General features: G+C 44.8%; 1 protein-coding gene across 4 annotated transcripts in view; it reads right to left on the reverse strand.

Annotated features, from left to right (window-relative positions):
• LOC136315157 (urea transporter 2-like) overlaps nucleotides 1-24,824 on the reverse strand; it is a 452,042-nt gene that overhangs the window by 150,928 nt on the left and 276,290 nt on the right. Inside the window, exon 1 of one of the 4 annotated variants that reach the window (XM_066246483.1) lies at nucleotides 4,386-4,464. The exons of the other annotated variants lie outside the window; for them this stretch is intronic. The gene's annotated coding sequence lies outside the window, so the exon portion shown is untranslated. Of the gene's footprint in view, nucleotides 1-4,385; nucleotides 4,465-24,824 lie in introns of those variants that run through there. 4 annotated transcript variants of the gene reach the window in all.

Raw genomic sequence — 24,824 nt, forward strand, 5'->3', positions numbered from 1 at the left:
GAGAGGCCCTGGCTGGGTAGCTCAGTTGGTTAGAGTGTTATCTTGATATACCAAGGTCCCGGGTTCGATCTGTGGTCTGAGCACATACAAGAATCAACCAAGTGCACAACTATGTGAAACAGGGATTAATGTTTTTCTTTGTCTTTCTCTCTCTCTCTTTTTCTCCCCCCCTTTTCTCTCTAAAATCAATCAATAAATTTTAAAAAATTGAAAAAGAGAAGTAAGTCAAGGAGAAGAAATAAACCAATTCAAAATGCATTCATAGAAACTAAAGCTGCTTACCAGACTAGAAAGGAAATAAAACTCTATATCAAGTATTCTTGTAGAATTTACTGTTGCACATCTACTAGGTGTTTGGACTTGGCTCAGATAGTGAATGACAGCAGGATGCTAAGAAAATAAAATGAAAGATGGGAGAAGAGTGAGCAGGAGATCTCTGAACCACAAGAAACACCTTGGAAAATATGCCTCGTTTTGCTGTTGCAAGGAGAAACTCAGAGAATTTGTTGTTGAAGTTCTTTTGAATAGAGGCTTTAAAAGTGATTAGATCTCAGCTACTACATTTGAGAATCATTCATTCCTTTAGTCATTCATTCCACTTAACAAGTACTTATTGAGCATCTCCCATCTCCAAATATAGTATCTATTAGGAGCTGGAGATCCCGAGAGAGGAAGACAGGAACTTCTTTAAATCACTTCTTTAAAGATGGCAGTGTTTAGACAGCCCTGCTTACTTCTTTCTGAATTCATTCCAAAATGACAAGGGAAATGAGAAGCAGAAGTGCAAACTTCAGTTTTGTGGAGGAAGGGCTTCTAAATGCAGTGAAATTTCCACCAGGGGCAGGTAGATGTTGAAAGATGTCTGCTGCTGAAGACTTCAAACAATGCTGGCAGAGCACAGTTTATCAGAGAAGGCAGAACCAACACTCTCTTTGTGGGGACAACTGGTCTATGGAGAATGGACTGTCTGTGAGAGCATCCCTGGAGCCTGGTTGACTCCATCTAGAAGCAGGGGAGGTGGTACGAACAAGAGAACACCGAGGTAAGCCGTCTCTGCAGAAAGCAATCTGCTGAGAGGGCAGATTGGAGAAGATAGGTTTATACTAATCAGTCTTGCAACTGCTAATCTCTTCTGTCTTCTGTGAGGAAGTCAAGGCTAAATTGACATGTACACATATGCTCGTGTGTCATATTATGCACCATAATAAATAAAAGAGACTCTCTGCTGGATGGTATTATGTCCTGACCCCAGGCCCATTAACATTCTGCAGAATAGTTGGTTAATAAAAGCTTGTCTCGTCAACTTATGAGTCAGAATAAAAAAAAGCATCAGAAGAGCTCTACAAAGATTCTGCAAGAAAAGAAGGTAATGATTAGAGAAAACAAACAGACCACGCATAACCAGATTGTGTCGCCATAGAGCCAAAGAAAAGTGCCGAGCAAATGAGCATAGACAAACAATAGCAAAGAACTTCAATGAAAAAGATCACGTATAAAACAAGCACTCAAGGAAGAAATGTCAAGACCACTGAAAGAGACAAAAAATGAGCTAGCAGAGCTCAGAAAAGAAGTGGGGGAGAAACAACATCATCCCCCAAATTAAGGAGCCATTAGAGGCCACAAAAAGTTCAACAGATGCTGCTCACACACAAAAAAAGTGGGTTTAAAAACAAGATTGATAAATTAAGCAAATTAAATGGAAACGAACAGTTTAGAAGGAATAGAAAAAGAACACTATAGCTATGGAAATTATATAGACTTGCTAGACATATGTATAATGCACAAATAGACCAAGCCATATTGATGAAGGGTACTGAGCAAAATAGAACAGAAAATGTATCTGGAGAAATAGAATTACAAAGCATTTTCAGGAAATAAGATACTTAAGTCTACATACAGAGCAAAACCAAAACATAAACTGTCCCAGAAGGAGTTAATACCGAACCATCAATGCAACAGGTAGAGAAAGACTTTTTACCATCCAAACAAAAAACCAAAACACACATAATATAACAAAAACAAGACTAAAGTTTCTTTTCTAAGATGGGAGAATTAGGTTGATTTCAGAGTTTTCCATAGTAACATGTTCTGCCAGAAGACAGTGGAACCTTGTTTACCAAACCTCATTGAGAATTAACAACAACAACAAAAAAATTAAAAGACCTTTGGCTCAAGCTTTTATTCAAGTACTAATGCTGCACTAAATGTTGAGTAACCCAGAAATTGTGTTTACCAGGATCTTATCTGGAATAAAGTAGAGGCTGAAACTTTACCCAACCAGTAGAGAATGGAAAAACTAGGCAGAAAGGTTGCTACTGGGTTTTTAACAATTCATCGTAAGATGGAGACAAAAAAACCTGTTGCAATTATGGTTTGAGAAAATAATGTAAAGGATAATTAAAACATGAAAAACAATGAATCCAACCAAATACTGAAGGTAAAGGAGAGAGAAGGTGGGAAGCAGCCAAGGGTCAAAAGTTATCACTTAGGGTTAATGAACCAAAAAATGGGGAAAAAATGTGTATTAAAAATTATAAAGTTAAGATTAGCAGATTTATTATCGTCCTATCATCATCATCATCATCATCATTATCACCAACATCCTCATAACCATCAACTAAAATTGGGTAAAATAAGAAAATGAGGCTCTGGCCAGTTGGCTCAGTGGTAGAGTGCCAGACTGGCGTGTGGAAGTCCTGGGTTTGATTCCTGGTCAGGGCACACAGGAGAAGCACCCAGCTGCTTCTCCAACCTTCCCTCTTTCCTTCCTCTCTATCTTTTCTTCCTCTCTATCTCTCTCTTCCCCTCCCACAGCCCAGCCAAAGCTCCATTGGAGCAAAGTTGGCCCGGGCACTGAGGATAGTTCCACGGCCTCTGCCTCAGGTGCTGGAATGGCTCCAGCAGCAATGGAGCTACGGCCAATGGGCAGAGCATCGCTCCGTAGTGGGCATGCTGAGTGGATCCCGGTCAGGTGCATGCGGGATTCTGTCTGACGGCCTCCCTGCTTCTAACTTCAGAATAACACACACACACACACACACACACACACACACACACACACACACACACAGAAAAGAAAATGAGAGGTGGAAAAATAAGTATATAAGTTTTATCATCTTACAGAGTTGACAGTCAATAGCTACAATGAACATTAAAAGATCAAGTGTACTATATTTAGTATTAGAGAGATAACCATTTCAAAAATGAAAAATATCAAAACTTTTAAACTATCATTATGAACCCACACATATACCAAATTAAAAAACAAAAGAAAGCACAGATCATAAAGTAAAAAATAAAATTAGAAAGCATATGATATTAAGACTAAGTCCAAGCATATCTTTCATATCAAAAAATATAAATGCCAAAATTTATTAATCAGAAGAAATAGACTCAGTTTAAATTACAGAGCAAAACAAGAAACAATTATATGCTGTGTACAGGAGACAGAAAACAGAAACTGGAAAGTTGAAAATAAAAGGATGAGTGAAGGCTGAATCAGCAAAGGCAAACAAGCAAACAAAACAACAAGAGATCCTGACTCTAATATCAGACATGTATCAGACAAGGTTGAACTCAGGGCACAAAACAGTCAATGACACAAAGATGGGAACCCGACTGCGATCTACAATGATGCTGCTCTAAATATGATGATTATTTATGCACCAAAAAATATAGCAATAACATTTATTAAGCCAGAAGGCAGTACCTATAAAAATAAAGGCAGAGACATATGAATAGTAAGAGACTAATGTAACTCCCTCAGTTCCAAGTGAGAAGAGAATGCTTTCAGAGTCATATAACACTTCATTTTGGGATTATCAATACTTCTCAACTCCCTATTTCTGTACAAACAGCTACAAGAAAATCTGACAGTGTCTCACCCTTGCTACAAAGCCTTCTACAGCTTCCCACACCTCCTGCATAAAGTTCAAGTTCTCTAACCTTCTCCCATTACACATGTGATTAGAGACATCCCACACCTGGGGGCTCTCTTTCCCACACCTCCTTGCCTTTGCCTTGTCTAATGCTGTTTTCTCTCTCTCTGCATGCTTTATACTCACTCTGATACCGGATGTACATGACCATAAAGACTTTATGGACATGTCACTTTTCTTGGAAGCCTTTTTTGTCTCCAACAGTGCGAGGTACAAGAGACAGTCAATATATGCTTATACCTCCCTGTAACTAACCCAGTTCTTTAAGATTGAGGCAACTGTTATATCTCTTTTTACTCCACAACATCCCGCATTCCCCACAGGAAATTAGGTATACAGCCTTGCCATCTCTTCCTCTGTTATTTTCATCCCCTCTGCAGCCATGTGACCATCACCCCTCTGTGTTCCTGAGCTCCTTTCGTCAGAGTATGTTGCCACCAGCCTCACCCTCTCCTGTTGATTCGGCATTCAGCACCTGTGGTCCACCTTCCCAAAGGGCCACGTGGTCAAACCAGTTCATTTGCTCCAACCTCTCCAATGGCCTCCCTTTCTTTTATGGTCAGTTCCTTCATCTGGTGGCAGGGCTTTCTGCAACTGGACATAATGCCCTTTTTTATTTTTTATTATTTATTTATTTATTTTTTTCTGAAGCTGGAAACAGGGAGAGACAGTCAGACAGACTCCCGCATGCGCCCGACTGGGATCCACCCGGCACGCCCACCATGGGGCGATGCTCTGCCCACCAGGGGGCGATGATCTGCCCATCCTGGGCGTCGCCATGTTGCGACCAGAGCCACTCTAGCGCCTGAGGCAGAGGCCACAGAGCCATCCCCAGCGCCCGGGCCATCTTTGCTCCAGTGGAGCCTTGGCTGCGGGAGGGGAAGAGAGAGACAGAGAGAAAGGCGCGGCGGAGGGGTGGAGAAGCAAATGGGCGCTTCTCCTGTGTGCCCTGGCCGGGAATCGAACCCGGGTCCTCTGCACGCTAGGCCGACGCTCTACCGCTGAGCCAACCGGCCAGGGCCATAATGCCCTTTCTAAGATGACAGCCCATCACCCCCATCTGATATACTGTTCTCCCCACCCTGGCCATGCACACATGCCATCACTATGGCCTTCCTGACCTGCACCTTAATAATGTTCCCCATGTCCTCTCTCCATTTCTCTGTCTCCCTATCCAAAGAGAAACTGCAGGGCCACCCCTCCCTGGTTTACCAGCCCATGGAGCTCTACTCTGACCCCTTGTGACTTTTAGTATCAACACCCCAGCATGGTTTTTTATCATAATTCATGCTGTGAGTTGCATTTAATTGTACAGGTTTATCTTGTTTGCTACACAGCAAGGCTCGGGAACTTTATCTTGTCCTTCTTACACATTATCTTCGACATCTTGCAAGGGACTGAGACTGCCGTAGGTACTCAGGAATCACATACAGCATTTTAAAAACACAGCATCATTTTCTTCCATTCATGTCATTTACCAGAATGCCAGGTCACCTGAATCCTGAGTCTTAAACAGCCTCCTTCACTTTCTCCTCCCTTCTGGGGTTCTAATGACCCAATTTCTGTCATTGTCTAATTATTCACCTCACCTAACTAATTATTATACAATAGAGTGGCTTAATATTTTAAAAACTGCTTTTCTATTCCTCATCTCAGTGGACCCTCACACGATATTGTGCTGAATGCAGGTGGGGATTGCCAGCTCGTTTTACAAACGGGGAAATAAAGTCAGTGAGTCGTTGATATAAATACAAGCGAGGCCACACCCCTAGCTTCTGCCTCTAGCCCAATATTCTTCACAGTGGAGCAAGCTGTGTCTCTTCTCTAAGTTACTAGAACTTCTCTCTGGAAGGATGGATATGTGTTTTTGAAACATTGATTTTTTTGTTGTTGTTGTTAAAGTTGGTCTTTATTTTGCTTTTGATTTCTCCTCCCTAGGGAAGATGCTGCCCTCTCCCCTGACAGCAAGCATCCTTTTTCTTTCCTGAATGACGGCCCCACTCAGTCCCCCTTCGGTTCTCTTTGCTTGAGTTCCTACTTAGTCCCACCATCCCCCCACTGGAGAACCATTCGGGCTTCATGCCTCCTGCCTCCTTTCAAATTGTTCTTGTTCCACGGCTAGGGATCTCCTGCAGGGCTGGCCTTCTCGGCTAATGAAGAGCCTCTAGCTGAAGGTACTGTTCCTGACTGTGTCCCCAGTCCTGTGGGGAGGTGGGGGTGGCAGCTAGGAGGAGGCGACAATCCTGCCTCGTCTCTGGGGTCACGGGCAGGAGGCTCTGCTCATGCAGCTCTGGTGATCCCTGGAACTTGCTGGTACTGGTTTTGTTCTGAATGATTGCACTCTTCCCCACCCCAACACTGTCTTTTTAAAAATAATCCGCTTTACCTTCCCCCAGGAGAGCTCATTCACAGGGTGCATTTCCTTTCTCTAAATTGTGCCATGGCATCAGATTGTAATTTGTGGGGGCGGGGGGAGTAATATCTGGGCCCCAGACATAATTGAGTAGGAATGACCTTTTATTATATATTTTGGAGAAGTGTTGGGGCACCACTCAGCATAATTGTCCATTAAGTAAAGTGGGTTTTAAGTTGTCACAATCCTAGTAGCAGATATCAATTATTTTCGTTCCCCTTCCATCTCTACTAGCCACAAAGGGACATGGGTAACTCAGTCTGGGTGCACCACAGAAATTCATCTCTTTGGCTATCAGATTGGCCCAAGGGGTGGGCACGTTTCCCAAGCTAGGACAGTCAGGGTGCTTTGCTAGGAGTTTCAAAAAGCAGCTGAACAGAGGAGGCCAGCTTTCCCATCTGGCTGTGGAGCTGTCAGGATATAAAACTGTAGGGGCCGACGGCAAATCCTCAGCCACAGTCATTTGAGGAAATGACGTAGCATCCACAGAGAAACCTCAGTAGTGACCGGAGGATGGATGGCAAAGAGTTCCCAATTCTAGTCATGCATCAGGCCAGCTCCCGTTCCGGTGTTTGAGGAGTTTGGCGACCTATACCTATAAATCACCTTTTAATTTGCTAATTGCAACCAAGAGAGTCCTCTCTAATATAACCTTTCTGTGACTCCTCCTATTGCAGGCCCCAGAAGTCCCTGTGCTGTTTGTTCCTTAGCTGTTTTTACACAGCGGCACTGGGGACTTCCCGGGGGTTGATCCCTGCTTGCTCTTGAACCCTCAAAGTCCCACCCTTATGGACACTGTATCATTATTGGTAGATAAAGCATAAAATGCATGTGTCCCTGCAAGAATTTGAGCACCACGAGGCAGGGAACTCTGCCTGCTTTGTTCGCCGTTGTGCCCATCTGTCTGGACAGGGCCAGGCACACAATGAATGCACAGTGAATATTAGCTGTATGAAAGAATCAGTGAATGTGGCCATTCATTCATTCCCAGCCCCATGCCTATCATTTCTGCTCAGACATCTTCAGTCACTGCCTACTGCATCGTGAATTTAACTCTCTCCTCTGTCCAACTTCAACCTGCCTGCCTAGCTTTGCCCTTTATTGTTCCCTACCCGCTCAGATGACCTCCTAGTTATCTAACAGATGTGAAGTGAGGGATCAGTTAACCTGACTGTGGCCCATTTCTGCAGCCTCTGAGCCTCCGCTTGGGCGATTCCATCCAGAATCCCACTTCAGAATTCTGCACCTCAGAATCCCACATTTTGAACTCATGCCATGTGGCTGGCCTGTCTCTCCCATTCAGAATGAGTCTCATGCACTGGTGGACCCTCTGAGCACATCTCTCAGCCCAACCCTCTGCCATTGTATTGATAAGAGCCGAAGCACATGCCGTCTCTCCCCCCTCGGGGTGCAGGCTCTCTGGGGCAGCATTGCTGCCTCTATTTGTCTTTGCTCCTCATCCTTTCCTTCCACCCCCCTCTTCTCCACCACCCACCGCCACACTTCCCACCAGCCAGGCCCTAGCACGGTCTCACACCAGATGTCCGATGAATATCATCGTATGTGAGTTGATCTGCATGTTGGCACCAAACGGTAAACTCTGGCCTGCTAGGGACGAGCCTGTGGAAACGGCTTGCAAGGCCTCTCTGCAAATTGGGGCTAATAAAACTACAGGCTTCACTGATGTATGCTGGTAAAATACGGGGCATAAGCAAAGGGCTTAGTGCAATTCCTGGCACAAAATTAGGTGCTTAGTAAATGTTGTTGGATGTTGTTATTTATAGGTTTTAGGCACCTAGACAGCCAAGTGGACATTTTTCTTTCTATTTCTCATCCAATGAAGCTTCTGATCTTTACAACCTGACAATTACCTTCATTTCATACCTCATGTGCGGCTTCCCACACATCCCTGTATGGCCACCTCCCTCCCCAGCCAGCCATGGAGCCACTGGAGTCCACCCCACCCCATGGGCCAGTGGAGGAGAGAAGAGAAGGTCAGCCCCACATGGGTTCATTACCCCCACCACCCCGGCTGGGCCCAGAAGAGATGGGGCAAGACAAGGATGCGAGCCTGGCTGCTTCCGTTAAACATCTTTTGCCACCAGAGCATCAACAATGAGGCTCAGAAAGAAACAGAGCTGCTTTCTTCAATTTTCCCCTCTGTGCATATATGCAGTGGAATCTGGGGGTGCCGCTTCTCTTGCTGAGCCCCTAAAAGCTCCAGAGGCCAGCGGTGAGCCAAAGCTCCAGGACAGAGAGCTGTTCTCCTCCTCTCCTTTTGTGTCTGCATTTCTCTCTGTGTCTCTGGCTCTTCTCCATCTGTCTCAATCCACGAATCCGTTTTTCTCTCTTTTGAGCTAATAGCTCTGTGATTCCCGTCTCTTTCTTTCCTGTGGTCTCATTGTTTGTGTCTGTCTGTCTGTCTCATTCTGACTCTCCCTTCTCCTCCCTTGCCCTCTGCCTTCTCCCCCCTCCTCATGCAGCCTGGCTCTCAGCGTTCCCTCTCTCTGCCATGATGCCGCAGCAGTGAACAGGGGACTATCTGTCAGACAGGCTCCGCCAACCTCGACCACCTCTCTCCCGCTGCTGGCAATTATCTGGAGGTTGGCACGGGGCCCGGAAACTGCCACTTGCACCGCCCCGTGGCTCGGGGCCTGCTCCTTCACGCCAGCCCCCTTGGAGGACAGCTTGGTGCCATGCCCAGGATGTGACAACCTGCAAAGGTCACACACACTCCACAGAAGATGGACTGCTCTACGAGTGGGACTGACATTGGGCAGACTTGCAAATGTCCCTCCAGACTCTGTAGCGTTTTGCAGAGGTGAGGAATGAGCAGCAACAAAATAGACATTGTAAACTGTACACAGCACCCCCAACACACACACACACACACACACACACACACACACACATACACACACACACACACACACACATACACACACACACACATACACACACATACACACACACATACACACATACACACACACATACACACACACATACACACACACATACACACACATACACACACACATACACACATACACACACACATACACACACACATACACACACATACACACACATACACACATACACATACACACACACATACACACATACACACACACACATACACACACATACACACACATACACACATACACATACACACACATACACACACATACACACATACACACACATACACACACACATACACACACATACACACACATACACACACACATACACACATACACATACACACACATATACACACATACACACACACATACACACACACATACACACACATACACACACACATACACACACACACATACACACACACATACACACACATACACACATACACACATACACATACACACACACACACAGCTTACGTTGCATATAGCCCATTTCTAATTGCTTTTATTTTTAACAGGATAGCATTTGAATCTATGTTATTTGACATATTACAGCTAATTCATCCACAAAACTTCACTGAAAGGTGACAGTGTGCTTAGTGCCACTGACTTTACATTTCTAGGATGCTATGCAGTTTGGTAAACTGAGTCACAGCTATGACTTGACACTCTCAGAAGCTGATGGGGTTTTAGAGCTAAAGGGACTTGTGAGGCTATTTATACCAAGCCCATCCTTTTGGAGCTGGGAAATCTGAGGCCGAGAAAGGCTGAGAAAGTTACTCGAAGTCAGTCAGTGAGGTAGTAGGAACGGCCAGACAGGAACTCGGGTTTTCAGGCCCCTGATAAAGTGCACCCCAGTGCCCCTGCTGGTGGAGCATGGTAGAGTTATTATCCTTTAATAAGGGAGGAAACTCATCTTCCAGGAGGTCACATGATTCATTGCCCAGGTCACTCAGTTATTAGTTGTTAGAGCTTCAATGTCTTCCCATATCTCATTTATTTAAAAATATGTCCCTTCAAACAGTCAACTAACTTCATGAAACATCCGGTAATCAGAGATATTGAGAAATGGGCAGGCAGGGCTAATCCCCTTGGGCTGTTTTGAGCTTTTTCAGCTAGTTCTGAGCATGGAGGCTCTTTCATCAATACCGAAGCAAAACCCTGGCAATATGTGTTTGCTCATGTTCAACTAGCCTTTGGCTGAGAGCTGGCTGTGTGTCATGGGTCTGTTACATGGCAGGGCACCATGTACCTGCTGAGTGCCTGGTGCTACATCCCACATCCTCTCCCTTGCAGACCTTCATGACCCGGATTCAGTGAGTCACCAGCCACCAGCCCCATAATAGGGATTTACCTATCACTCAACATGCAGAAAGCCCCAGGGGAAATGGAAGTAGGTAAAAAGGATGACTGAAGGGTTATAAACATACTACAAACCTGTCTATGACCTGTTTCAAGTCATGCCTCACTATCGGGTCAAGTGTAAAGTTGTAGATTGAATGGCCTTGCTTGTTCCCAGTGGCCTTTAATAATACAATTTTCCTTTAATAATGGAAGCTCTCATCTCTTCAGCATTGACACTGCACCAGACACTGCCGCAGTCTTTGCAGGCACTGTCTCCCTTAATCCTCACTGGCACCCCACGAGCCAGGACCATCGTTTCAGCCTGTTTCCCTAACTGAGACTCAGGGAGGACAAGGCCACATGGCTGCTGGGTGAGGAAGCAGGTGTTGAATTCAGGCTTATTCATGTTTTAAGTGTAGAACTGGGATTCAGATATTAAGCCACCTGCTTTCAAAGCATTTCCACCACACTGCTTTCAAGAACATATATACTACCATTTCCAAAGCTTTCCTACTAAATAATTAAAACTCCAGGATGCTCCAAGTCCTTAAAGGGATATATTTCAATTACCTGGAATAGCCACTGAGGCAGAATGACCTCTTCTTCAGCTTTGTTTCAAATTGTCTATCTCCGACCCTCAGGCTCTGGTAGACGATATATACCCCCTGCCTGGCAGCTTCATGAGGGGGCCCTAAAATGGGAATTTACTGCCCTGCTAGATGGCCTACAAGGCCCTCATCTGCTCAGAATGCAGGATACGGCCTGCCGAGGACTCTGTGGAAACCAGGACCTGTTCCAGCGAGTTGACGGGCTCTAAAAGTCTATGCCTTTGCTACTGAGGTTTTATTTTCCCTCTCGATGCTGTTATGGGGGACGATTGAAGAAGAAATTCCCCCTAGTTCAACAGACTCTAGATTTATGGAGTAGTGTGAAAATATTTGCCCTGTGCTTGAAACTGCTGAAGAGGAAAAAAAGAAATGTTGTTTTCTACGGATTTATGAAAACAGAAACATTGATTTGTTTTGCTTGGGGTTTGTCACTCTTTTAATGATCACTTGATGTTTTCAGGTGCTTTGAGCAGACTGTGAGTCTTGCAGGTAAGACTTGCGCCTGGCGAAACAGGCAAGTTCATTTCTTACACTTTCTCCTTCACCCCCTGCAGCCCTCACACCCCATGTTCCATTTTTAATTCTCACCTGCAACCATCCCAGTGTTCCATGTCCCCACAGACTGCCCCCCCCCCCGCAGGGAGGGAAACAATCTATTCAATAGTATTAACTCATAGCAATTATGAAGAGGTAATGGGTCACAGTTCCTTTTGGATTTTTATCTTTTAGAAAATTCCAAAGATGAGTAAATGCTACCTAACCAAGTATATCTGTCCTCTCAAATGATGTGATTGTAGGCACTTGTAAGAGAAATGAGTTCGGGTGGAACACGAGGTCTTTCTGTTGCCCTTCTCGTTGCAACGCAGGCAGTGGTGGGTTCTGCCTAAACACAAGGCCGGCTCTGAGTGCAAACATGGATTCTGCTTCAGCACTACCTCTTTACAGGGCCAACACTATTTGAGACACTTTGATCTCAAATATCAGTGTGAGGCTTCCTAACAGAGCTGAGGGATAGGTCCCAGGGTAAAAAAATGCATTAGACTGGATCCTTAAAAAAAAAAATTAGTCTGGTGCTACCGAAAGATGGCTGAAAATGCGGCTCCTAGCAGATGAGGAAGAAAGAGAAATGCAATTCTTGTTATAAATTGCTCAATTACACCCGAGAAAGGTAACTCCTGGAGATGACCCTGTCACTCAGATGCACTCTCACATTCTCTAATGTCCCTTAATGCAAAGAAGCATCTCTGAGAAGTGACCACAGTAGTCCTGTCCCTGTGAAAGCCTACCTCTGCCCCCTGCCCCGCCATCCCATGCAATAAAAACTTCCGGCAAACTGATTTACCTCTGCACGTCTACGCAGCAATCACTGGGACCAGTAGGTTGTCAGTGTCGGGAATAACAAGAAACAGAACAACTTGGGGAGGGTGCAGTAGGAAACAGAAAACAAGGGCAAAGTGGGTGGAAGAGAGGGGGGAGCTTTTGGAAAGTGAATGGGGAGGAAGTAATGCTGGCCTCGGATGGCCTTTGTGAGGAAGGCGGGAGGTGAAATCCAGCGGGAAGGACCAGGGCAGGTGCCCAGGGCCCTATGACACCAGGAATTGGGAAAGTGTTTGAGAAGTATTCATTTGGCCTCCACATAAGTTAAATAAAAGTGAGCCAAAGCTTTTCCCCTCTCTGGCTTCCAAGTCACACAGTGAGGACCCAGGAGGTAGGAGCCAATAAAATCTTAAAGACACCCAAGGATCAAGCCCACACATTCCAAATGCTTCTTAGGGTGAATATTTTCTGCAACAAAGCAAAATGAATTTACAAATATCTCATTAAAGCTGCAGGGGAGGGAGACTGGAAAGTTTCTAGGGAGGGAGGGGTAGTAAATGGAATTAATAGCACAGAACTCATTAGTAGCTATTATTACTAATTTAAGATATGTGAAATGTTATTAATATTTTCTTTATTCAGTGCATAGTCTCAGCTGTTGGCTGGAGTCAACTTCCATAGGGCCTTCTTAGCTATTTTACAGCTTAGACTTCCCAGTTCTATTTTGCCTTAAGTTGGAACTTTTGCAAAGAAAAATTCTACCATGGAGAGGTTTTTAGGAAGAGTCAGGGAGGTCCCCTGAATCACGAATTCTGGGCTGGCCTCATCCCAAAGTGGAGTGGGCAAGCCAGGGTATATCGGTGGGGATAGCAGCCCCATAAGAAGGCTTTGTAGGAGGGGACAGCGTGGAGGTGCTGGTGGAAAGACAGGCGAAGTCAGTGTGCGATTCGTGGAGTGCTCTCAGTGACCCACCTTCTCTTTTGCACTTGACTTTGGTGGCTGCTTGCAATGCAGCATGTTGGAGCCGTCATTGGTCTAAGGCAGCATTACTTCCTGTCCATTGAAAATACGCTTGAGAAGGTCACTGACATCTTCATGAAAATGTCCTCCCAATCCTTCAGACACGATGGCTCTAAGTGAGCAGTCTTGAGTATTACAGGAAGTTGGAAGAATACAGAGTTCTGAATTGCTGACCAAAGAAGGTAGACTTGGGTGGGAGCACACAAGGGCGCAGGGTGCTAGTGGGAAATGGCTAAGGTTAAGAGGAAAGAGACACAGTGAAGGGGAGGCTAAAGATGCGGGGGGCCGAATGCTACCATCTCTGGGTCCCTGCTGAGTTCTTCAAGTTCTTAAGCTGGATTGGGACAGGCCTTCACCACACGTTTATGAGTCCCTCTAATAGGGAGCTCCTCCCTCAAAGCATGATCAAAGTCAGCCACTGAAGTGAGAGAGGTCACAGCGTGAGAGCTTCTAGCTTCCAAATCAGTGGTAGTCAACCTGGTCCCTACCGCCCACTAGTGGGCGTTCCAGCTTTCATGGTGGGCGGTAGCAGAGCAACCAAAGTATAAATAAAAAGATAGATTTAACTATAGTAAGTTGTTTTATAAAGATTTATTCTGCCAAAATTAGCAAAAATCCAACATAAAGTACTTGGTAAGTAATTATTATTATATGCTTTAACTTGCTGTAACTCTGCTTTATAAATTTTATAAAGTTAAGTTACTTCCCTACTTTATAAATCACCATTACTGTGGAACCAGTGGGTGGTTAGAAAATTTTACTACTAACAGAGATACAAAAGTGGGCAGTAGGTATAAAAAGATTGACTACCCCTGTTCTAAATATAGTTCCCACATGTCAGCACTGGAAGGGGCTGTGTAGTCCCTGGTTCCTGAGTGTTTTCTGAGCAGCCTTGTGTACCTGGCACTGGTTGAGGCCCCGAGAACAGAAGGTGGCAAGTACTGGCCCTGGCCCTCCACGTGCCTTTTAGTTCAGCCACTCACCTCTTTTTTTCACAGCTGAGGGACATGAGGCCCAGCTGGGAGGTGACATACTCAATATCACCAGCTTGTTTAAGGCAGAGAAGACACACTGGGTATCACAAGATGGCTCCTAATATGCCCGAATGGGGAGATCTCCAAAAGGGAAACAAAATCTCTCTGAAGAAGGGAGGTGAGGACACCATGAGGACCGAGTGTTTATTCCCCTCTACAGCACCTGGCGGTCAGATACACTGACGGCTTGTGCAGGTGTATACAGAGCCCAGAGAATGCCCAGTCACCGGGGCACTGCCCTCTCGTGCTCGCAGGATGGCCCTGGCAGTCCCTACCCTGAGACACTCATTGCCTGGAGCTTGGGAGAGGGACACCCTGGGGAGATGAACGGCAGGCAAGCTTCTACCTGAGCTGCTGTTCTTCTCATTTGTGGACGGAGTTTGTATTAGACCATTACTCTCCTAGCATTACTTAGCTGACATGCTGCACTGACAAGTTGAGGGATTCCCAAAAGTCAACCCATGCCCAGAGTCAATGGTCATACACAGTCCTCTCATCTCAGAGCTCCCTATTTAGAAAGCACCTCTTGATAATGGCCCTATTTCACTGTCTTATGAACCCCAAGGTAAAGTTTTGTACGTCCCATACTCACTTGTACTAAACATTTGGTGGCGTTTCTCCCATCCAAGTACTAACCAGGCCCGACCCTGCTTAGCTTCCGAGATCAGATGAGATCGGGCGCGTTCAGGGTGGTATGGCCTTAGACGGTGGCGTTTCTAATTTTACCAGAACCATAAAGGTCATAAGACAGCATCACTTCACATACCACCCAGACTTTGGGTAACGTGACTTTACCCCAATTTTGTCACATAGTTTCACAAACCTACAAGGAAATTGGGGCTCAGAGACTGTCTCGTGGCATGTGAATGTGCTCTTGAGCAAGTTAAAAATCTCTCTGGGTAGCAGTTTGTTATTCTGCAATAAAAGGAGGCTGGACTAGACATACTATAATCTTCCTTCTACTTACCACTTAACTCACCAATGTGGGACTGGCTGAAAAACCAGCAGATGGATTGTTGAATTCAGGGCATCACTAGTTGATCATTTCAGCACAATGTCAGGATGAAAAGATGAGTATTTTTGCTGGATGAAGAGATTTGGAGGTGTGGGGCTCCCACAGCTCAAAGGGAAGGGCTTCTCTTTCTCAGTGACACCCCCTGAGTGCGGCTCCCTACCTAGAAGCTGAAGGGCCTCTCTGGGTTTTGCTATGATGCCAATCCCCCTTTCCTAATGTTCCGGGAAGCACACTTCATGGAACACAAATCACTGGGCCTTCATCCTGTGACAGCAAATGGAGACTAATGATAGAAACCGGGACCTAAGAGATGCCTTTACATTAGTGGCCGTTGCTGCAAAGTTGTTCCAGAAAGCTCCTTTGGGCTGCTCAGTTCCTAGTCTGAAGGCTCCCCTGGGGGCTGTAGGAGGGCAGATGGTCAGTAGCAAAGCCCACAGCAGGCAGGCCCCTCTCTGCACCTGTCTCTTTCCATGGCTGGAGCCCGAAGTCCTGGAGTAGGCTCTCGCTAGTTTCCTCACATCCAGAGCAAAGCCCCAGGGTCACATCGGCTCTTAGCCCTTCTCTCAACACCGTTCTCTCAGGAGAGCTCACACATGCATGTCCTCAGCTTGCCTGCCACGTCTCTGGGTGACTTTCATTGCTTAATCCTCATTGTTTCCCATTGGAGAATGTCTGAATCTGGGACACTCCTCCTCTCACCCCTAGGAGGTAGCTATTTCATCATCTCCATTTTACAGATGGAAAATGGAGGCATAGTAAAGTAAAGTGACTTGGCCAAGGTCATGCAGGTGGCAATGTCAAAGCCAGAGCTGGAACCCAGGCTGTCCAACTCCTCAGACTGTGCTCTTGACCATGTGGCTCTTCTGCCAACTACAACTTCCTGGTCCCCAGAAGCAGGCTGCCACACAGTGACTCTCTCTAACCTTCTGCTTTCACATAATGCTCCTGGAATTCTAGTAGTTTTCTAACTGCCTCTGGGCCTCAGAGAGATGGGGGCAAAACTGCAATATGAAGCAAACCAGGCCTCTTTCACTAAATTCCTTTTGCCATCAGAGCTGACAATGAGGAAGCCCATGAGGAAATGGAGCTGGCTTGGGTGCCTTCTTTTCTCTCCCACTCGACACATACATGCCGTTGACATTGAAGCCACATGCCATTCCTCTGCAAACCCACCATTAGGGACACTGTGCATCTCAGATGGCGTAGGGAGGCTTTTGGGTACCATTGTACAACAAATCCATTGAAAGAAGACTATTGCTATTTACTATACTCTACTGATTGGTTTTCAATATCATCTAATCTTATTTGATAGTTGAATCTGAGACTCAAAGAGATTAAATATGTGGGGAAAAAACCTTTTTGGTTATTGCAAAGTACTGCGCAAGATGTGCTTTGTTATAACTTATTAATATTCAACTTTCACCTAAAGTGGGATTGATTTTTTAAAATTTGTATTCATGTGTGCTCCCTAATTGGGTGGGGGTGGTGGGGAGAGTGCCTAGCAGCCCTGTCTCTAGGTCCCTGATTCTCATGGGTCCTGCAGGCTCATGCTCCGTGAAAACTCTATCCCTTCAGACACATCTTGGCTGAAATAATAAGGTATTTCCTCTCATTCCACCAACCCCACTGCCCACCTTGCATTTATTCCAAGGCTGTCTTTACCTCATCTTTGAAAATCTGCAACAGCTCTGCAGCTGGGAAGAGAGTGTATCATTTGGCTCTTTGCCCAGAAAATAAGATGCTTCAAAAAGGTCATCCAAAAAAAAAAAAAAAAAGTCTCTTGGGGAAGAAAAGGAAAAACAAACAAACAAACAAACAACCCTTCTCAAGGTTAATTGAGTAGAAGGTGAACTTTCATCACATGCTGTCACTTTGTGAAAGAGGTACACCTTTAAATATGTGGAGAGGGCAACTCACGGGAAAATGTGCTGGACTGCAGCTTGGGAACCCAGAGCTCTCCAGAGCTGACCTGCCCCAGGTGCATAGACAGCGTCTCCACCATGGAGGAGCAGATGGGAGTGTTCAGGCACGCGGGCTCCACATACAGAGCCCAGGCCTTTAAGGGATGCAGAGGAGTGAAGGCTGGCCGCCAGCAGCCAGGGTGACGGGAACCAGAGAGAAGCAGTGTGTCTGGTGGTGCTGACTCTGCGGGTGGCCTGAGCTCAGGGCGGGCTGCAACTGATGGGCAGTGGATGGCGCTGCTCTGGGCTGTGGGCAGTCTGGCTTACTCAAAGCCTTGGGGCTTGCCTTGTACTTTGCCTAGACCCAAGGTTCTAACTGGGGACAGTTTTACCCACCGTGGGACATTTGGTAATGCCTGGGGACGTTTTTGGTTGCATCAAGTAGGTAGAGGCCAAAAATGCTGCTAAACATTCAAATATGCACAGGGTAATCCCCACCCCTTGGCCCCAACTTTCTCTCTCTGAAGAATTTTCTAATCCCAAATGTAAAAAAAGTGCCAAAGTGGGGAAACCTTGCCTAGAATTAGCTCTCACCTCCATATCACATCCACATAGCTTCCTCTTTCCTTCACCTTAAGGTGCTGGTTTACAGCCAACTTATCAGTAATCCCTTACACAGCCATTTTAAATACAGTAGAACTCCATATCTCACTACATTACTCTTTTCCCCCTTTTCCTGATTTATATTTTTCATAGCTCTCATCTTTGTCTGATATACGTACATGTATGTCTGTGTTTGTTTATTAATTGCCTTCCCCCACTAGAATGTAAGTGCTATGACAGCAGGGACATTGTATCTTTTGTTTCCTACTCTACTCCCAATGTGTATAACAGAGGACAAAGTAGGTGCTCAGTAAATGTTTGGTGAGTTAATGAATGAACAATCCCAAGCAGCTGTGTGACTCTGGCCCAGTAACTTGACCACTCTAATCTGCATTAGGATTCTCAGATAAAAAAAAAGAAAGGGCTTAGAATGTTTCTATGGGTCTCTTTAGCTTTAGGCATTTTTTACTCTATAAAAAAGTGAAATGTGGGAATTTTGGATTACTAAGAGGGCAGGCTTTAGTAAGTGAGCATGGCCCTGGCTGGTTGGCTCAGTGGTAGAGCGTAGGCCTGGTGAGTGGAAGTCCTGGGTTCAATTCCAGGTCAGGGCACACAGGAGAAGTGACCATCTGCTTCTCCATTTTTTTCCCTTCTCTCTCCCTCTTTTCTTCTTTCTCTCCCTCCCCCTCCCAAAGCCATGGTTCATTCAAGCAACTTGGCCCTGGGCGCTGAGGATGGCACCAAGGCCTGGCCTCAGGTGTTAACATAGCTCGGTTGCCAAGCAACAGAGCAATGGCCCTTGATGGGCAGTGCATTGCCCCCAGTGGGCTTGCCAGGTGGATTCTGGTCAGGGGGCATGCAGGAAGTCTACTTCTCTGCCTCCCTGCCTCTCACTTAAAAAAATAAATAAATAAGTGAGTGTTATGAAGGTGCAGTGTCTATGATGGAGTGCTTACCTCCTACAGATAGTGTACGCATTAAACGAGGAAAACACCTTGTCCAAGGCCAGGTTCCCACGAAGCACCTATTACTTATGCAGATTTCAGGGCCAGGATTAGGGCGAGGTAAGTGAGGCACTAACCTCAGACACTAAAGTGAAGGAGGTGCTGAGAAACTCAGTCATCAAGATAATAAATAGCATTTTAGTGCAATGTTTTTATGAATGCAATATTTCTTTTAAAAATGAAAATTAATGCAAAAATCCATAATGAGTGAGACACCAAGATCTTAACTAAAGATGAAATCAGTGTTGCTGGTTTTTCCTTTTGCTTTAGGCTCCAATATAGGCTCACACGGCTACTGATCAGTCTTTATTGAAAGTTTGGTAATTTGTTCATGTTAAATTTTTTGCATTCATTTTGATTTTTAAAACCATTGCATTGAAATATGGTTTGTCTGGCTTTCTGAGCTTTTTGTCACCTCCTTCAATTTTGAGCTTGAGATGATGCCTACTCTCCTCACCCTGGGCCCTGTCTGAGATGGGGTCCTAAAAAGCAATGGGCATGGCTAGAGCCAGAGAGGAGCTCCTGGCTTCCATCCCTAAAGATAAGACACAGGGTGACAGGGAGCTTTTGGGACAGCTTCTGGGAACTTAGAATTGGGGGATGTACTTCCAAGATGTGCAGAGTGGGGCTAAGAAGAGGGGTCTGATTTCAAGTGAAAAGGAGAAAGACCCTGTAGGGCTGGAAGACTGCAGCTCCTGGCTTATTTAGGTCAGTCCTGGTTGCACCAGTTGTCTAAGACCAGTGATTCCTCCACTTGCTCTTTGAATTGTCCAGGGTTGGCCCATAAGTACAAGGTCACCCTGATCAGGTTGACCTCTAAGCCATTGCTGCAGAAGGCCTTTTTTGACCATTACCTTTGAGACCAGATCTCTGATGATGTCTAATGCTGCTGGAAGAATTCCTCAGACTCATCTCAGACCTTAGCTAGCTTCATAGCTCTTACCCCTTATTCTGTAGCCATTTTTCACATGTCTGACCTTGCCCTCGTCTTGCCAGACTCTCAGCCCCTCTTCGCCTTGACTTGTGACCTTGCTGCCAGCACCACAGAGCAGCTGTCCTGGGAGCAACACTCACAAAGAAGCATAATTTTTTTTTAAAGTTTGTGGTGTTGTAGAGAAAATTGTAAATAATAACGAAAAATAATCAACACATGCCATCTATGTCAATTAAAAAACTTCTTATTTCCATATTATTAACCTAAAATTTGATTCCTTTTTCTATTTCATTGTTTGTCTAAATTTAAAATGCATGTATGGGCTAAAAAGCAAGGTACCTGGCCAGAAATATCAAATTCCCACCCCATTCACACGTGGTATGAACTGATACAATGAGTTTAGTATGTGGTATGTACAATCAAGCGATAAAGAAGTGTTGAAACCAGAATAAGGGCATGCAACCTCTGATGACTGCAAGAATACTTGGTGGCTTTTATTTTTTATGCATTTGTATTTCTTCATCATCATGCATTGTATCATTAGTATCTCAGACCATGGGTTCATACTTTACAGCACTGTCCCTTTTAACTTTATCCCTACAAAAACTCTAAGAGCAGATGATATCACCTACAATTCAGAAATAAACAAACTGAGGTAGACAGGAGTCAGATTTCTCAGAGTCACAAAGTTGGTGAAATGGCAGGCCTGGGACTGAAACTCAGGTTTCTCTGAGTCTTAAACTCTCAGCTAGACCCATGCACTGTCTCGCCTCCCATCTAGGGTAAACCTGATGCCAAAGACACCTCTTATACATGTATCTAGTCATCTGTTAAAGGAGACCTCTCTACGGCTTCCCTCCCTTTATATGTATGAGTATCCCCACCCATTCTTAGAGTGTTCAGGTTAACTGACGTTTGACTTGCCAATGGGCAAACAGATAAATAAGGAGGTAATTATTCATGAAACCAGCAAAATGATCTTTCAAAATAGACTGTATTTGATCATTTAGTTTATTGATAGCCATGATTTTTAAAATCTCTGATAGGAAAGAAGCTTAGAAGTCATTGATCTAAATCTCTTTGACAACTGAATTGAAACACCAAGAAACCTGAATGAAAATGGTTTATTGGAGTGTAATCATGGATATAGGTCAACTATCGATAAGATGATTGTGTGAACATAAATAGGAAGGAAGGATTCATTGGCCTCAATTTGATTACTTATTTATGTTCAAGTTGACTTTCATACCCAATCTGAGGAATAAATAAATTTTATTTCAACCCTTCTTCTCTTTCTTTCCATAATCTAAATCCTACCCATTCTTCAAATCCTAATTTTATCTTAAAGTTTTTCATGGCATTTTCCCAAATGTTAGATAGTTATTGCTCCTTCCCCTGAACTTCTGTTGTTCTCAGTCTTCAGCATGGCCCTTAGTCCTTAATTATTGGATTGCTTTCAAGTAGCTTTATCCTTCCAAATTGATTTTAGGAAAAGCACAGAAAGTGTGTCTTCAACTTCTTACTTTCTCAGACCCCCATCACTTGATTGGCTTTGTAGCAGGTGCTTTCAGGGACCTGCCCATATTCCTTGGATATTCCATTGGGCTCCAACTAACTTACAATGGCCAGCAACTGCATTTCTGTGCCTGAAGACTCTCCCTGCATCACCCTCAGGAGAGGAAATCTTGCTCTTTGTGAAGATGGCAGGCCAGAGTGTCAAAGAATGATCACCCTGAACAGCATCCCTCAAACCTGTGACTCTTGGAAATGGGTATATAAACATCCAACACCCTCATCCCATGACATGGTCCTGAGCCATGTGTCTTATACCATCTCCCAGAATTTTCCTCATGAGTTAGGCTCCAGTGGCCCACAACAATAGCGGGCTAAATAAACCATGCATCATTTAGTTGCTGCCTTTTCTTTCCTGCATGTACCTGCAATTCCCAACTAAACTAAATGGTTTGCATCACACTCTTATCTCAGGGTCCAAACTAAGATGCCATAGAGGACACAGTCAATATTGACTTGTTGATTGGATGACTGACTGTCAGAATGCTACCTTGCTGATATGGGGATTATGCATTTTCTATTAAGAGGGCATGATGCTCTCTTCCCCATGGTACTGATTCCATCCTAGTAGAATGGGATGATGATAATGGTCAAGGGTCCCAGCCTTGGTTCATCTGGTTCTGTTTACTACTCTGTATTTCTGATCCACTGTTGGCTTTGCTAAGAGGTAAAGAGCCAAGCAGAATCATGTCAAGTCTCTACCACCTCTCTCTTATCCCTGCTGCTACCAGCTGCGTATAATCCTCAAGTTGTATTGTCTTCACCTTCCTGACAAGGCCAGGCAAAAATATTGACCATGGGTTACAACTAAAGCAGAAACTACCCTCCTTTTGGAAACACAAAAAGGATGGGAAAATGTACAACAGTAAGATGTTTCCTAACAGGGCCATGTCAAGTTCAGAGATAAATAAAACATCAAAGATCAAATGAGGCTAGATCAGCAGTTTGGACTTCTTCCCCAACCAAGCAAAGCATGTGCTGTCTGACTCCGTCTTGGAATGATTTCCAACTTTGTGATTCACAGCTGCAGCCAAGCAGAGCATGTCCAATAATGCTATTTGTTTTCCACTTTTAAAAAAAAAGGCTGGGGAAATATATAAATGGCTCATAGGAGAAGGGGGCATTAGCAGACAGTCAGTCTGACCATAGTGAGACAGGCAGATGGTTTGTGGGACCGATGCCAGCTGGGTGTTTCCATAAGTGATCGTGTATCTCCTCTCTGTGCCCCAGCACTCTGCTTGATTAAGAGGTCAGGAGCAGGCTGCCACAGCACGAGGCCAGAGCGCACATGATATACGGCTAACCTGTCGGTCGCCTAGAAACAGCTCTGTAAAGGGGCTCGAAGACAAATCAATTTATAAGCCCACAAGTTTGGGCCCAGTTGTGTTGGCTGTTATTAAACATGCAGTTTGATTCATTGGGTTTGCTCTCTCAAATGCCACTCAGCCCCTTTCCCTATGACCCACATCACTTCCTTTCCTTTTTAATATGGTCATATTTTTTGGTAAGTGACAACACCCTTCCGGTGAGATTCTGGGAAGTGAGTGAGGGTGCAGGCAGACAGACAGGAGAGGGAAAGGTTTGGGGAAAATGGGGGGAGATCTGTCCAACACTGTGAGGTAAGGTGGGAAGAGGAGACTGCAACACCTTTTGCTAGAGAGCCAGAGGTTAATGATATACGGGTCAAAATGAGTGGAATGGACAACGTGGAGTTTCAAATGGTCAGAGAAGCGGTCAAGAAAAGTCTTCAGAGAAGAGTTGGAACATGAAGTAGTTGGGACCCACAGATGAAGACATATAATTGGGAGAGAGGCACCAGTCATGTGGGCAACCTTAGTTGTCTCTTAACCTGTATATACTTTGGTAGGTTTTATCCTCATTTTACAGAGAGCATAGGAAGGGAGAATATTCCAGCTTAAGGATTCAGAGGACAAAGGCTGAGCATGATACTCAAGGGCCAATAAGGCCCTGCTCTGACTAGAGAGGACTTTGAGACTTTGTTCATTGCTCTATGAATAATGTCACTCTCAAGTGATTTCTATGGAAGACCTGAACGTCCTTTGGAATGGTCACTTCCTGACCACACCTTCTTCTGCTTATATTTGTTCCACAGGCCCATCTGCTCAGTTATGGATTCTGATCAGCCATCCTGAACTGAAATTTGACCCTCTCTGCTAATTAGAAAGATAGGGGATAGGGCTTCCCAACTATAATATCTATTTAGTAGATGTTTACTATGTACCCCCCAATTTTAGTGAGGCACCAAAGTAGGAATTTTGGAAGAACTAAAAATCTGGAAGTATGGTCTCTCTCTTTCCTCAGAGTATGTATTCTGTTCATGGAGTGGATTTAAAGAGAAATACATAAATGAAGATGCCTCAAGACAGTGACATATGTAGCAACAGAGGTGTAAGCGACACGGGGGGAGTTAGAGGAGGGTGTGACCACGTGTCATTGAGGAACTAAGAAAACTTTCCTGAGGAAGACTATGGATAGCCCAAAGTTGCCTAAAATTGAGGGTAAGGCAGAGGGCCAGGGTTTTATCTAAAACCTTATATGGTGTGTGTGGCAGTCAGGGGTAGAAGCTGATTCTCTTATTCACAGCCTGATAAAAGTAACCCAGCTAGATGAAAAAAGCCCATGCTAATTTTTGGAGGGTCCATCCTATTTTGCCTAGAACCCTCTCAATTTACACATTATTATTAATAACAACCTCTTTTGTTTTCAAAATTGTCTTGGTATGGACAATGAATTGTATCTTAACTACAGGTAATACTTTCAACAGCCCTTCTATTTTTTTTTCTTCTTTTTCCGAGTGAGAGGAGGGGAGATAGACAGACTCCTGCATGCTCCCCAATCAGGATCCACCAAGCAACCCCCATCTAAGGCTGATGTTCTGCTCATCTGGGGCTATGCTCACAACTGAGCTATTTTTAGTGCATGAGGCAGAGGCTCCAAGGAACCTTCCTCAGTGCCTGGGGTTGATGTGTTCAAACCAATTGAGACATGGCTGTGGGAAGAGAAGAGAGAGAGAGAGAAAGAGAAGAGGAGGAGTTGGGGGAGGGATGGAGGAACAAATGGTCACTTCTCCTGTATGCCCTGACTGGGAATTGAACCTGGACATCTATACACTGGGCCGATGCTCTACCACTGAGCCAACTGGCCAGGGCCTCAACAGCCCT

This window comes from Saccopteryx bilineata, chromosome 11, assembly GCF_036850765.1.
Source record: "Saccopteryx bilineata isolate mSacBil1 chromosome 11, mSacBil1_pri_phased_curated, whole genome shotgun sequence".
Lineage (NCBI taxonomy): Eukaryota > Metazoa > Chordata > Mammalia > Chiroptera > Emballonuridae > Saccopteryx > Saccopteryx bilineata.